Source organism: Narcine bancroftii, chromosome 4, assembly GCF_036971445.1.
Source record: "Narcine bancroftii isolate sNarBan1 chromosome 4, sNarBan1.hap1, whole genome shotgun sequence".
Taxonomy (NCBI): Eukaryota; Metazoa; Chordata; class Chondrichthyes; order Torpediniformes; family Narcinidae; genus Narcine; species Narcine bancroftii.
In genome coordinates, this window is record NC_091472.1 from 114,149,828 (window position 1) to 114,164,475 (window position 14,648).

General features: G+C 38.9%; 1 protein-coding gene across 24 annotated transcripts in view; it reads left to right on the forward strand.

The window, feature by feature from the left end:
- The window catches only part of plcb4a (phospholipase C, beta 4a), a 628,445-nt gene that overhangs the window by 224,031 nt on the left and 389,766 nt on the right, over positions 1 to 14,648 (forward strand). For 2 of the 24 annotated variants that reach the window (XM_069932466.1, XM_069932463.1), the window contains one exon: positions 7,098 to 7,183. The exons of the other annotated variants lie outside the window; for them this stretch is intronic. The gene's annotated coding sequence lies outside the window, so the exon portion shown is untranslated. The remainder of the gene's footprint in view (positions 1 to 7,097; positions 7,184 to 14,648) is intronic. 24 annotated transcript variants of the gene reach the window in all.

The following is a 14,648-nucleotide window of genomic DNA, read 5'->3' on the forward strand; positions in this document are numbered from 1 at the left end:
CTTCAAAGGAGGTTGCTGCCTGCCGAACTGTGAGGCGCCAAGATGCACGGTTTGAGGCGATATCAGTGGTCAATGTGGCGGAAACTGCCAAAATGTTTGGCCTGGAAGTCAGCCTGAAGAAAACTGAGGTCCTCCATCAGCCAGCTCCCCACCATGACTACCCCCCCCCCACATCTCCATTGGGCACATAAAACTCAAAACGGTCAACCAGTTTACCTATCTTGGCTGCACCATTTCATCGGATGCAAGGATCGACAACGAGATAGACAACAGACTTGCCAAGGCAAATAGCGCCTTTGGAAGACTACAGAAAAGAGTCTGGAAAAACAACCAACTGAAAAACCTCACAAAGATAAGCGTATACAGAGCCATTGTCATACCCACACTCCTGTTCGGCTCCGAATCATGGGTCCTCTACCGGCATCACCTACGGCTCCTAGAACGCTTCCACCAGCGTTGTCTCCGCTCCATCCTTAACATTCATTGGAGTGCTTTCATCCCTAACGTCGAAGTACTCGAGATGGCAGAGGTCGACAGCATCGAGTCCACGCTGCTGAAGATCCAGCTGCGCTGGGTGGGTCACGTCTCCAGAATGGAGGTCCTCCTTCCCAAGATCGTGTTATATGGCGAGCTCTCCACTGGCCACCGTGACAGAGGTGCACCAAAGAAGAGGTACAAGGACTGCCTAAAGAAATCTCTTGGTTCCTGCCACGTTGACCACCGCCAGTGGGCTGATATCGCCTCAAACCGTGCAAATATATACTAATATATATATATATATATATATACACACACACACACACACACACACACACACACACACACACACACACACACACACACACACACACACACACAAGATATACATAACATATATTACATGTTTGATATAACTCAATAAACCGATTGAAAAAGAAAGAGACTTGGTGCCTCCATACCAGACAGTGATGCAACCAGCCAGAATACTCTTCATGAAATACTTATAGAAGTTTACGAGAGTATTTGGTGACGTACCTTATCTCCTCAGACTCCTCACAAAGTATAGAAGTTGGCGAGCAGCCTTTGGGATCGCGTCAACATGGAGGCTCCAGGTCAGATTGTCAGAGATGTTGACATGCAGGAATTTGAAATTCTTGACCCTCTCCAATATTGAGCCCTCGATGAGGACTCGGTTGTGTTGCCCTGACTCCCTCCTGAAGTCCACAATCATCTCCTTGGTTATGCTAACATTGAGTACAAGGTTGTTGTCATTACACCATTCAACGAGCTGATCTATCTCCCTCCTGGACGTTTCCTCATTGCTGTTTGTGATTCTGCCGACAACTGTTGTGTCATCGGCAAACTTGTAGATGGCATTGGAATTGTGACTGACCAGACAGTCATGGGTGTATAATGAGTAGGGCAATGGGCTAAGCATGCATCCTTGAAGGTTTATCAGGATGCATCAGGCTTGCATTGCTTCCTAAATTCAAGTCCAAGCTTAATTCCAATCCCCAACTGTGAACTGGCTCTCAATCCAAGGAAGTAGACTGGCATTCATTTGCCTCCTGTGTTGAACAAGATGTACAGGGAGTTCTCAGGTTACGAACGAGATCTGTCTTTAAGTCAAATTTGTGGATAAGTCAGCATATTTACATATGATTCTGATTTATCGACAGTTAGTCAAATATGTCTTTGTACTGTAAAAAAAAAAGTTTTTAAAACAGTTTAGATAGAAATTTTTTTAAAAAAAATCATGATTAAAAATTTACACTTGTTCCCTTGATTACTTGCGTACTGGAAGGGGCATTCATGACGTAACATGATGTGCATGTGCAAATTGGGGGCACAATTTGTTTGTAAGTGTGAGTTGTCTGTAAGCCAACGTTTGAAACTGGGGACTCCCTGTACTCTGAAAAGCAGCCAAGTTCAGTAGATGTTAATTAGGACCAATGTGAATTCTATGACAATTAACTTTAAACTCTGGGCCTTAACAGCCACATTGAAAGCCAAGGTAAAATGTAGTTTTGTGCCCTGATCTTTGGTTATTTGAAATAGTGCTGGATTATGATTATTTTTGCACTTCATATAAGAGTCAAGTAGGCAGTAAAAAGTATAATGAAACTTTTTCTCAATCCACAAAGCTGTTTTGTGGTTCTTGATTCATTAATACCACTGGACAACAAAGATGTTGCTTCCTAAACACTTTTGGGTGTCTTTTATGGCTATTGAGCCTGCTGATCATGAAATCAACTTTAAATTTTCCTATATATTATTTTCTGTCATATTTTAAGTTTACTTCAAGCACACAAAACTATGAAGTGCAATTTGCATTGAAAATTAATTTTTTGCATTCACGCTTGCATTACACTTTCCTGCTGATCTTGTTGCAGTCAGTGATGAACATGGTGAAAACCAAGACGTAGCGACCATGAGAAAGTGGTATCAGGGCAACTGGAATCTATCAATGCTGTGTGACTATTGTTGGACACTGACATGAGAGGTATCAAAAACTGATGCCTCTCATGTCAGTGAAAGTGAAAATCATCGGAAAACAATTTTAGGTTAGTTCAACTAACTCAATACGCCAGTATCATTATGTGATTAAACATGCTAAATTCAATAAAAAGGTAACTTAATATTTCTCCAACTTCCTACGTGATACAGCAAATAAAATTATCTCTGTGTTCATCTTGAAGTTGTCTATCATAATCCCCGATTTCTTTTCAGGAAGCAAACCTTTTGAAAAAAAAATTGTTTTCTAGTGTATTCTGTTGAAGCTTTGGCGCTTAAAGCGACACCAAGCATTCATTAATGGCATCAGCTGCAGTATCAAAATATCAGAGGGCAGCCAACAATGGCAAATTCACTGAAATGATCTTTAAATTTTAAGTTTGCTCATCAATAATTCTGCATTGAGATAAATTTACCAAATGTAATCTTGCATTTTCCTCCCCTCCTCCCTCAGTTCCACAGATATGTATTTGATGAGATGTCAATTCCACCTGTTTTACTGAAGGGATGTTTTATTGGGTGGCACAGTTAATATAAAAGTTAGTTCAATGTTATTGCAGTGCCTGAGACTTGGGTATGAATTTGCCACTGCCTTTAAGGAGTTTGTGTGTTCTCCCCGTGACATGCGTGGGTTTTATGCAGGTGCTTCGGTTTCCTCCTACATCTCAAAACATAAGGGGTTGGTTAATTTGGTGTAATTGGGCGAATCTGCTTTCATGGTTGGAAGGGCCTTCTATTGTGGTCCATCATTAAATACAGGATGGTAATAGACCTTTTCGCCCCACAAGCCTGGGCTGCCTAATTACACCCAATTGACCTATAATCCTGGTACTTTTATTTTGATGGATGGGAGGAAACCTATGCAGACATGGGGAGAATGTACAACTCCTTACAGACAGTGGCAGATTTGAGCCCTGGTCACTGTAACATTCTTACGCTAACCACACCACGACGCTAATTGTGCCACTCCATAAATATTAAATTAAAAATCTTTGGTTCTGGTTTTCCAATGCGAGTTTATTTCTTAAACATTATTCTAAAGATAATTAAATACATCTTTTAAAACCTTATTCTGAGATGTGGAAGTATGTTTTCTCTTTTAGTTAAATCCCCTTGAAGACAGGAAGATGTGTCGGATTGAATTTTAGTGGAAAAGATTCTTCACATCAGAAAAGTTGCCTTCTCCCTCCCCTCCTCCCCATACCAAGGAAGTGAATTCTTCAGAGATCTAGATACTGATAAATAGAGCTTACGAGAGCAGGGGATAGATGAATGATCTCTGAGGAATAGGAGACCTTGGCATCAACAAATGTACAGCAGCAGGCCATGCAAGCTCTTCAAAGGAGACATCGTTAGTTTCACTTCCCTATTCTTTCTTCATAACCCTGTACATTTTTTCTTTCAATATTTTGTTTCTAATATTCTTATTCCTTAATTTCTGAGAATGCAATCAAGATTACAGGAATTTTCTTTGCAAAATTTATTTTCCTCGGGTTATTTGGATCTTCTAACAATCCCCTTGACTGTTATTCTAATCAAGGAGACCTCCGACAGCACAGAAGGACTGTCTGCACTATTTGCGATTCACATTTTTACACAAGGATTACTGTGAATACTTATTATTTATCTATCTGATGTACTTATTGCCTTTTTAAATTTAATTAAATTCACTATTTTAGTTTTTTCAAATACTTGTTCAGCTGCAAGTAAGAATTTTGGTGCATATGTACATTGCACAATGTATATGACAATAAACTCAATATCATTATCAACTACAATGCAGTGAGGTAGTTAACTAAAGATTACAGTACTCTGAGAAAAAATAATTTCTCCTCATCTTGGTCCCCAATGCCTTGCCAACCTATTTTGAGTGTATGCCCCAAGTTCTAAGATCTCAAACTGGAGGAGAGAGTCCATCAGTATTGGATATAAGAACTCATCTCAAATTCTTGTATGCCTCTGTGTAATAATCACCCCTCAGTTTTGTAGCATCTGTTGTATTGAGCCAATCTTCTTCATCGGCTGACTTCCTCTTACCAAAATTCCTGTCGTGTATTTATGTTTGGTTCACTCCTTTGCAAATAGGTCCTCCTCCTAATGTAAAAGCCAAAATGACACAAACCCTGTACATCTGAACTCCATCCCTTTCTATTGATTTGACTTCCTTATTGTTTACTGCACTATCAAGTACTCTATAGCTCATTCAATATGATCAGCCAGGCAGGCTACTCCCACTCCTATTATTTTGTGTTCTTAACCAACACACCCAAACCTTTAGTCTGAATGCATATTCATTCTCAGCATTTAAAAACTATTTTGTTCTGTGGTTCTACCTGACAAAGTGCATATTTGCTCAAATATTTGTAGATTACTTAGCTCCTAATTATTTTCCAACCCAGTTTTGGATCCTCTGCAAACCTAGATATGTTTGACTTGAATTATTAATTCAAATTGTGAACAGCTGAGGACCTTTGCTAATTCTTATAACAACCATCTGCTGGCCATAAAATGACTGATGTATTCCTATTCCCTGCATTCACTCCTCCAAACAATGCACTTTCATTTCTGACATATTAACCCAAAGCTGTCAATTGTTTATTTATGAACAACCTTTTGAGTGGTATCACTTCAAATCCCTTTTGAAAATCCAGATGTACTACAACTGATATTTTATTCACTCTCCTAATTCCATACAAAACTTTAATTAGATTTGTCAAATACTTTTTCCAGAGAAGTGAAAGGTTCTGCGACTGAAGGAACCACACAGGCAGTAGTCTGAAGATGAATAACGGAGGCTTTGGCACCTGAAGACTGCGGTCAACAGATTCGTACCAGGCTTTGGACTGCTGGAGACCGGCTCAAAACTGGTTGAAAGGCGGGGGTGGGCGTGGCAAGATGGTGCAGGACAAAGACGTGGGAAATCATCACCTGACCCTGACTGAACTATTTAATGCCCGAATTCTATGGATTGTAAAAAATTGTAAATAGCTTGGGAAAGTACCTTAACTTTTGAAGACACAAGAAATTAAGGGAAAGGTCAACAAGCAAAAAAGTTGGTTTTTAAACTGGTAGAAAAAGGTGAAGAATGTGGGCCTACCTCCCTGAAGAAGCCTCAGGAACAATTTATAATGGATCTGAAATCGCAGAGATCACCTCTGGGCAGGTTGGAGGAAACATTGGCATCCCCAATGGGCGGAGTGGTGCAAGATGGCGCCGACGTTCCTATCCTTGTCAGGCCAGGTTGCCCACGGGTGCGAGATACCGTGTGTGGCCTGGGATGTCGAGGAGTGTGGGGTCCCATCTGCATGGAGCGCGAGCACAGAAATGCAGCCGGCAGTGTACTGGTGTGTAGTGATGCACTACGGGCGCTCTTGGCATGTGCACGACTTCGTGCATGCGTGATGTCCTGGATTGGACCCAGTCTGTGCTGCGCCGATGAGGTCAGCCTGACATGGAGGGGGGGTCCAAACCCATAGCCAGGCCACCAGGGAGGAGATACTAGTACCTGAAGAGGAAGAACATTTAGCATTTTTAGATGAAGAAGACCGAGAACTTCTGCTAGCTGCTGCAAATGCAATTGAAGGTAGGCCCAGGGTTTCAAAAACAGCTTCACCTTTTCTTTTAATGAGCCCCTCACCTGGACCTGGACCTGATGTAGTAACTAGGTTTGAGGAGTTGACAAAACAAAATGAGAATATCATGTCCTATATGACTAATAGTTTTCACAACATAGATGAGCAATTTGCTGAAATAAAAGTCAAAATGTCTATGTGTGGAGAAATTGCATCTATGAAAGTGGATGTCAAAATAAATGTTTGACAGCAGTTGATACTATGCAAAATAAATTTAAGAACATTGAAGACAGTGGATCAAATTGAGGACTCATTTACAGGATGGGAAGCTCAGAAGAGAGACTTATTACAGAAAATTAACTCACTGGAAAATCAGAGCTGTTGAAATAATATTAAAATATTAGTCTTCTGGAAGATATTGAAGGATCAGACCCTACAAAATTTTTTCATAAATGGATTCCGGAAATGTTGGGGTCGAATCATTTCTGGATGGTTTGAAATTTGATAGAGCTTATTGAGCTTTAAGAAGGAAACCTTTTCCGGGTCAATCTCTGAGAGCAGGTTTAATTAGGTGCTTGAGATACCAGGACTCAGAGACGATTTTGCATCTTGTGGTCCAGAAAGCCCATGTTGCTCATAGCCCTATGATGGTTCAGGGTAGAAGGGATTTTTCTATGTGGATTTAAGTAAGGAGGTTATTCAGAGACTTAAGGAGTTTAAACCAGCTAAGGCAGTTTTGTGGAAGAAGGGATATAAATTTGCTTTTTGATACCCGGTGGTATTGAAGGTGTTTTATGGACAATATCAATCTCAATTTTTTGAGAAGGCTCAGGATGCATTACCCTTTGCTAATTATTTGCCAGACTACAAGATGAGTCAAGATTTGTCAATGAAACCTTTGATAAATATAGTCAAGACCAGGAATGGGAATGGGAAGAAAATGTTGGAAACTGTGCAATTGATTGATGTGGAGGAGGACATTCAAGCTCAGTCTGGACTATAAGATGATTATATATACTTTTTCTTTTTGAGGTTCCATTGGGGGGAGGTGGATGACCCTGCTGTTTCCGAAGTCATCAGCCACCTGTGGTATTAACCGCACCCGGTCAATTGAGGAGGTACTGTTTTTGTAGTAGTATTTTTTAAAGGGAGTTTTTCTTTGAGTTATTTTGGATGTTTTTTTTCTTTTTAGTAGTTTTTGATTTTAAAAAATTTTTGTATTTTTTTAGGAGCCTTTATTTGGTAGTTGTATTTGCTGTGTGAGGTGCCCTTTTTAAAATGTCTAATTTGAATTTTGTGACTTTTAATGTGAAAGGTCTGAATAATCTGATGAAAAGGAAGCAGATTTTAGCCTATATTAAGAAGATGAAGGTAGATATTGCTTTTTTACAAGAAACTCATTTGACTGAAAAAGAACACTTGAAATTAAAGAGGGACTAGGTTGGACATGTTATTGCATCCTCTTTTAATTCTAAAGCGAGAGGTGTAGCTATTTTAATACATTAAAATCTATCTTTTGTATTGGAATCAGTTTCAGATAATGCTGGTAGACCATTACTGTTAACTGTAAAAAAAAATGTCAGAAGCTTGGACTTTGTTGGATGTTTATACTCCGAATGTAGATTATGATCAATTTATTACTGATTTTTTTTGGGGTCTGAATCAAGCGAATGAAAATATTTTGGAAGGTGGAGATTTTAATTGTTGTTTGGACCCTTTATTGGATAAATTTCCAAAAACTTTGGGGGAAAAAAAAACAAAGATGTCTGAGTGCTTGTCAGTAGTGATGAAGGAACTGAATTTGGTAGAAATTTGGAGGAGATTGAACCTGACTTAGAAAGATTTTTCATTTTATTCGGTGAGACATGACTCTTTTTGTAGAATTGATTTATTTTTAATATTGGCACAATTACAGGGGGAGAATTCTTTGTTATTAATTTCCTGTGTTGGTTCAGAAACTGTTCAATCTACTTATCGTTGGAGATTTAACACACTTGTTTAAAAAAAAACTGAATTTGTTGCCTTTATTAGGGATCACATTACCTCTTTTATACATTTAAATGAAAATTCAGTTCAGAGTAAGTTTATAGTATGGAATGCTTTAAAAGTGTATTTAAGGGGATAAATTATTAGTTATTCTTATAAAGTTAAGAAACAATATTCGGCAGAAAATCAAAGTTGGAAGTTGAAATCAGTGTTTTAGAGAAAGAGTTGCAAAAGAATTCGACAGAAGACAGAAAGGTGCAGTTATCTAATCTGAAGTTATGTTATACCTTACAGACATAGATATGAGAAATTAATACAAAGATCTAAACAGCGTTATTATGAGCTGGAAGAATGAGCTCATAAAGTATTGGCCTGGCAATTAAAAACTGAACAAATTTCCAGGAAGGCTGGCGGCAAAACTCTGCATGTCAAACTGCATGAGTTTTTCAAGCTTTGTTGGGACCAAGGAAAACTGCCTCAGGACCTTCGTGATGCCACCATCATCACCCTGTACAAAAACAAAGGCGAGAAATCAGACTGCTCAAACTACAGGGGAATCACGCTGCTCTCCATTGCAGGCAAAATCTTCGCTAGGATTCTCCTAAATAAAATAATACCTAGTGTCACCGAGAATATTCTCCCAGAATCACAGTGCGGCTTTCGCGCAAACAGAGGAACTACTGACATGGTCTTTGCCCTCAGACAGCTCCAAGAAAAGTGCAGAGAACAAAACAAAGGACTCTACATCACCTTTGTTGACCTCACCAAAGCCTTTGACACCGTGAGCAGGAAAGGGCTTTGGCAAATACTAGAGCGCATCGGATGCCCCCCAAAGTTCCTCAACATGATTATCCAACTGCACGAAAACCAACAAGGTCGGGTCAGATACAGCAATGAGCTCTCTGAACCCTTCTCCATTAACAATGGCGTGAAGCAAGGCTGTGTTCTCGCACCAACCCTCTTTTCAATCTTCTTCAGCATGATGCTGAACCATGAAAGACCTCAACAATGAAGACGCTGTTTACATCCGGTACCGCACGGATGGCAGTCTCTTCAATCTGAGGCGCCTGCAAGCTCACACCAAGACAGAAGAGAAACTTGTCCGTGAACTACTCTTTGCAGACGATGCCGCTTTAGTTGCCCATTCAGAGCCAGCTCTTCAGCGCTTGACGTCCTGTTTTGTGGAAACTGCCAAAATGTTTGGCCTGGAAGTCAGCCTGAAGAAAACTGAGGTCCTCCATCAGCCAGCTCCCCACCATGACTACCAGCCCCCCCACATCTCCATCGGGCACACAAAACTCAAAACGGTCAACCAGTTTACCTATCTCGGCTGCACCATTTCATCAGATGCAAGGATCGACAACGAGATAGATAACAGACTCGCCAAGGCAAATAGCGCCTTTGGAAGACTACACAAAAGAGTCTGGAAAAACAACCAACTGAAAAACCTCACAAAGATAAGCATATACAGAGCCGTTGTCATACCCACACTCCTGTTCGGCTCCGAATCATGGGTCCTCTACCGGCATCACCTACGGCTCCTAGAACGCTTCCACCAGCGTTGTCTCCGCTCCATCCTCAACATTCATTGGAGTGACTTCATCCCTAACGTCAAAGTACTCGAGATGGCAGAGGTCGACAGCATAGAGTCCACGCTGCTGAAGATCCAGCTGCGCTGGGTGGGTCACGTCTCCAGAATGGAGGACCATCGCCTTCCCAAGATTGTGTTATATGGCGAGCTAGAGTTTTATGAAGAATTTCATGATTTGCTTCTTCCAGTATTGAGAAGTCTTGAAACAAGCTTCTGAAACATTTGCCCTTCCAGAATCTTTCTCGTGAGCTTTGATTAAAGTTATTCCAAAAAAAGATAGAGATCCTTTGAAAGTAGCTTCTTATAGACCGATTTCTTTATTAATTATGGCTTCATTTAAAAATTTGCTGATAATGTTGTTAAATTGATTACATTAATTAATGCATCAAGGAAACAACCTAACCAACCGCTGATAGCAGCTATAGATGCTGTAAAAGGTTTTGACTATGTTGAGTGGCATTTTTTGTATAAAGTTTTGAAACATTTTAATTTTGGTCCAATCTTTACTAGTTGGGTCAAGGCCTTATATAAAAATCCATCAGCTGGAGTATTGACAAATGGACAAATTTCAACTTGATTTGGTTTGTCTCGATCAAACAGACAAGGATGTCCTTTATCTCCAGCTTTATTTGCATTAGTTATTGAACCATTGGCTCAACTTATTAGGGAATGATGCAAATATTAAAGGAATAAGAGTAGGAAAGGAAGAATATAAGATTAATCTATTTGCAGATGATATATTAATATATTTAACACATCCAAAGGAGTCTTTGAAGCAACTTCAGAAATGTTTGGAAAAATATGGTAAAATGTCAGGTTATAAAGTTAACTGGGATAAAAGTGAATTATTACCAATATCAAGTGAAAATTATTCATATTGTAAACAAATTACTCAATTCTGATGGTCTGATAAAATAAAGTATTTAGATGTGGTAGTAGATGTGGACTACCAACATTTGTATCAATTAAATTATGTACCTTTATTAAAGAAAATTAAAATTGATTTGAGTTGGTGGAAAGCTTTACCTTTAACTTTAATGGGACCATTGAATTGCATTAAAATGAATATATTTCCTCGTATTCAATATCTTTTTCAATCTATCCCTTGTTCTCTTCCAAAGGCTTTTTTTTAAGGAGTTAAATGCTTCAATTCACCTGTTTTTAGGGATAGGTAAGTTATCTAGGGTTTCCCTACAAAAGATGACATGGAAATATGCATTAGGAGGACTTCAGTTACCAAATTTTCAGAATCATTATGAAGCAGCTCAATTAAAATTTATTAATCGAATGTTTGATCTTGATCAACCCCCAGTGTGGGCTAAAGTTGAAATGACACAGATTTCAGAATCTAAAGTTTGTCATTTTATTTATAAATGAAATTCTTATCTTTTAAAAACCTTATAAGTTACCAATAATTAGATATTTGTTCGAGATTTGGTATAATAGAGATCAAATTATTGGTACTAAAGGTAAAATTACTGTGAGAACTCCATTGTATCAGAATAGGATTATTACTTTTTCAAGGAATAATCAATATTTTAAAATTTGGGATTCAAAAGGCATTGAAATAGTAGAAGACTGTTTTGAGAGGGGAGTGTTTCTGTTATTATACTTCAAGAGAAATTTGGAATACTGGCAAATGCATTATTTGCTTATTATCAAGTACGGGCTTATTAAAGGATAACTTTGGACAGGAGTTAATATTGCCCCACCAGACGAGGTTTGAGAAGCTGATTACCGAAGGTTCAAAGGAGGGGTTTATATCAGAAATGTATGCGTTGTTGCAAGAGAAGATGAGTCAACCTGGCATACATAAAACAAAGAATAAATGGGAGAGCAATTTAGACCTCCCTATTTCTCAAGATGAGTGGATGATGTGTGAAGATAGTGTAACGAGGTTAATTAATGTAAGGTATAATTTAGTTAATTATAATTTTTTACATCAGTTGTATTTAACTCCAGAGAAATTGAAAAGATATAGTTTTAGTTTATTGGATGTGTGTTTTCATTGTGGAGAGAAGAAGGGTACATTTATACATTCAGTTTGGACTTGTGACAAGGTGAAAGTTTTTTGGAAGAAAATTGTGGAGTTTTTGGAGCATTTATTCAAAATTGAATTATTATTTGATCCATTACTTTTTTTTGTTGGGATATATGATGAACTTAAAAGTTGGTTTAAAATTGGCTAAGTTTCAAATAGCATTTATTCATCTGACTTTGGCAGTGACTTAGAAAATGTATCGGGGTTGCATAGAAAAATGATGTAGAGTTAAATATTCAACGATGGCATAATGAGTTAAAATCGTGTATTTATTTGGAAAAAATAACATGTAATTTACATAATAATTTTTTAACTAGAATGTGGACTCCATATTTAAAAAGTATGGATTTAAATATACTTTTAGAAGTTTATAGATATGGCACACTCCACAGCATATAAATAATTGATTTATGTATTAGGCTCCCATTTTAGGGGTAGTGGGATTTTTTTTTAGTTGGGCGGTGGGGAGGGGGGGAAGGGGTAGTAGGAAATTGTAATCTATTATGTATTTTGATAATGACTTATGTAAGTTTTTATATATATATATATATATATGCTTGTATTTTATAATATATAAATAAAGTTTTTTTAAAAACTGGTTGAAGGGCTGCCAGGTATTGGAACCGAAGTGCTGAGAGCATTGAAGGGTTCCTAATCGAATCGAAGGTTTGGATCTGAACTCTGTGTGGCTGTAGAGACTGCAGGAGCCTAGGGTGAATCCATGGACACTTGGTGATCCTGGGGTGAACTCTCTTTTGCTGATTTATTAGAGGCACTTCAGGCAATTTCTGCTGATGGTGAATCTGTCTGCCTGACAGCAGGCGAAAGCAATTTTGTGTAATATGACACTTTTTATTATCCAATAATAAATTGAATCTTGAATCTTGAAAATGATGTTAACGTAGTGTGATGTCCAGTGTTAAGTTCTATTGTGAGTATCAAGTTAACTGGACTGCAGTTGGCTTTCTTGATCTTAACTCATTAACTTTGCTTCCTGTCTTTCAGGGTCATTATCCTTATCTTTTCCTTTATTGTAGAGCACCCCCACTTCCATTCCCCTTTTTGTATTGTTTATCTATAACTTATCAACTTGCCTGACAACCTTCAAAGACACACCTATATGAAGGTACTTGCAGTGGTACCTCAGTTTTCCTTTGTGGGATTGCAATCTTCCTTTTCTCCTGTGGAACAGTTTGTGGATTGGTATTGGTAGCAACTGGCTGCCCTTTCTGTCAATGTGGCCTGCCTCAGCTTGTGGGGTTGATGCTCTCACACAATAATCTTTAACATTGGTTTAAGACCTCCCAAATGGAGAATTGTTACGGAGATAAATTTTGGATTTGGTCTTGGATGATGTAGCAGTATGAGGATTTGTTTCGTAGTTTTGATGCTAAATTCAATTTGATTTGGTATAGTTGTAGGATGGGACAAATGTGAAGTGGGAGTAAAGAAATATGAGACCCAGAATCGGATTGATTTGAAAATGGTGATGGCTGCTCCAAAGGGTTCAACCAGCCAGTCTTAATTTAACCTTTAAAAGTCTTGTTAAAGGAGCAGTCAGTATTTTAAAACTAAAATCCTGCAACCACAGGTCTGAACCCGAGATGGCAGCACCAGTGCTCGGCAGCAGTTACACGGGGTTGCAGATTTTGGGGAGCACCAGAAATGGGGAGAACACTCCTTGTTGAGAAAGAGAAGCAGAAAAGATGACCTTACAGGGAAAGTGATCATAGGAGTGAACCAGCGAGAGAGTCAGTGACTGAGGGTCCCATCAAAGGCTGCAGGCGACTATGGTCGGGGACCCATACAGGCTGTGGTATGCGTGAAACTGGCTCATGGGAACCAGGTATCAGAGATGGGATTTGAAAGGGTGCAGAGGGAAAGAAAGGGGCTCCTGAAGGGCCTCAGGAGCTGGTCTTCCTGATCATATTGGAGCTTTGGATTTGGAGCTCAAGTGCTGATGAATCAAATAGCAGTCTATGCAGTTGCAGGGGCAGCAGGAGCATTGGAGGTGAATCCATGGACACTCAGTGACTGAGAGGAACTTTCTTTTGCTTCTTTTCTCATACTATAAGGGAAGCTTGGAAGTACTAATTGTGATAGCTTGTCTGCCTTACAGCAGGCAGAAGACAATTTTGGGTTATATTACATGTTCTATACTGTTACATGACAATAAAGGAACCTTGAATAAAGAATGCAACAGGAAAGCTCATGACGGACACCAAGAGTTTAATGTAGATGAAATCATTGCGAGATACAGGAAGTGCTTGAGTCAGATTAATAGGGAAATCGAGCACATGAAGAGAGGGAATTAAAAATACTGGCAGATTGAAGAAAATCCAAAAATGTTTTATGCATGCAACAAGAGCAAAACAAAAGAGAAATAAATAAAGAGGAGGCCATGTGTGGAAACAAAGGATATAGATCAGGTTCTTCATGAACCTTTTGCAGTGAAGTGTAATTAAATTAAAATTGTTAAATTTATATATACAGCATAGTGACAGGCCCTTTAGACCCATGAGCCCATTCTGTCCAAATATCCTAATTGACCTTCAACCCCTGTTTCATTTTTGAATGGTTGGAGGAAACTGGAGCACTCAGAGGAAACCCATGCAGACATGGGGAAAACATACAAACTCTTTACAAGACAGTGCGGGGTTCAAATTCTGATGCTGGTCACTTGCACTGTAGCAGCGCTGCATTAACTGCCAAGCTAACCATGCTACCCTTATTAGCCAGTCAATTTAACTTCAATGGTGGGCAAAATATTGGAATCCATTCTATCCACTTTCAAGGATGCTTCATTTGGAAAAGCATATATTAATTCAATCTGGAGGTCTCAGAGACCTGAGATTCAGATGCTGGAAAACTCCATGAGCCAAACAGCATCTGTGGAAATCCTGCTGAGCCTTGAGCTGGAAATGTAAGAAGGTGGGGTTAGGTCAGGTAGCTCTTTATGAATGGG